Below are 1,128 nucleotides of genomic sequence, written 5' to 3' on the forward strand. Positions count from 1 at the left end.
CTTGACCATCTGAGGCCCCCCCCCTCCCCCACCTAATACCAGAAATTGTTAAAACTACTATGTGAAAGACCTGACTGCTCTGCCTGAAAGGGAAAAAAATGGCTGCCTTTTCAAATAGTTTTTATAATTTTCCCATGGGGTGTTGGAGCAAAACTTCAAAATCCAGCAGGGAATGAAAAGGAGAGGAAGATGTTGTGAACACATAACAGGGAGAAAATGTCCCCTTTTAACTTTATAGTGTACTGCATCCAGTCTCTCTCTCATTCTCCAAATGTTGGGTGTATAGTTGTAGAAAGCATACATATTGCCAAAAGCCTTTTGAAGAGTGGATTGTATTTATCACTAAAGCATAAGCTCTAAAGAAAATCAAGGAGGTAAGGTTTAGACTTTGTTTACTGCATATTCCAATGTGCATCTGAGATCTTTTTCTGCTTTTGTAAAAGTACAGTTGCTGCCATTTTAGCGGGCATCTTGTGGATCTACAGATGGAGCTTAAGTTTTTTTGATGTATTAAAATGATTGGGTCAGAACAACCAAAGAAGAAGGTTGGATGGTCAACAGAAATACATGCATGATAGGAGAGAGATACTGGCTTGCACGGAAAAGATATTTCACACTTGAACATCATTAACTACATAGGTGTATGTACCCATCGCCCTCCCCTCTTCCTCCTTCACACCTCAAAGACAAAACCTGAAAGATGTCATGAAAACACCCACCAGCATCCTATTTTCCTCTACCATTTTGGAGACTTGTGCATCAAAAGCAAAAAAAAAAAAAACTTTTCTAGGTAATATTCTTCCCTCGACAATGGGAATTAAAAGATTTCTATCAAAAAAAAATAGAATGATTATTCTAAGTTTTGATTCTAGGAGGAAATGAGACGCGTGGATGAGGGACTATAGTATGGTGTTGCTGCTTTTGTCATTGTTTGCATGAGTAGCACATGTTAATACATTTTAATCAAGCTTTAGGTTTAAATTGTTTCAAATCCCTCCCACTTCTTGCTAATCTTCGTTCCATTTCTGATAGCTGATGTGTACACAGGTTTATTTGGACTATTCAACTTATTTAAGAGAGTTAACTATTCTGTGTGAATATGAATAGAGGGAAATTAAGATTTTTTTT

Source organism: Etheostoma spectabile, unplaced genomic scaffold, assembly GCF_008692095.1.
Source record: "Etheostoma spectabile isolate EspeVRDwgs_2016 unplaced genomic scaffold, UIUC_Espe_1.0 scaffold352, whole genome shotgun sequence".
NCBI classification, from domain to species: Eukaryota; Metazoa; Chordata; class Actinopteri; order Perciformes; family Percidae; genus Etheostoma; species Etheostoma spectabile.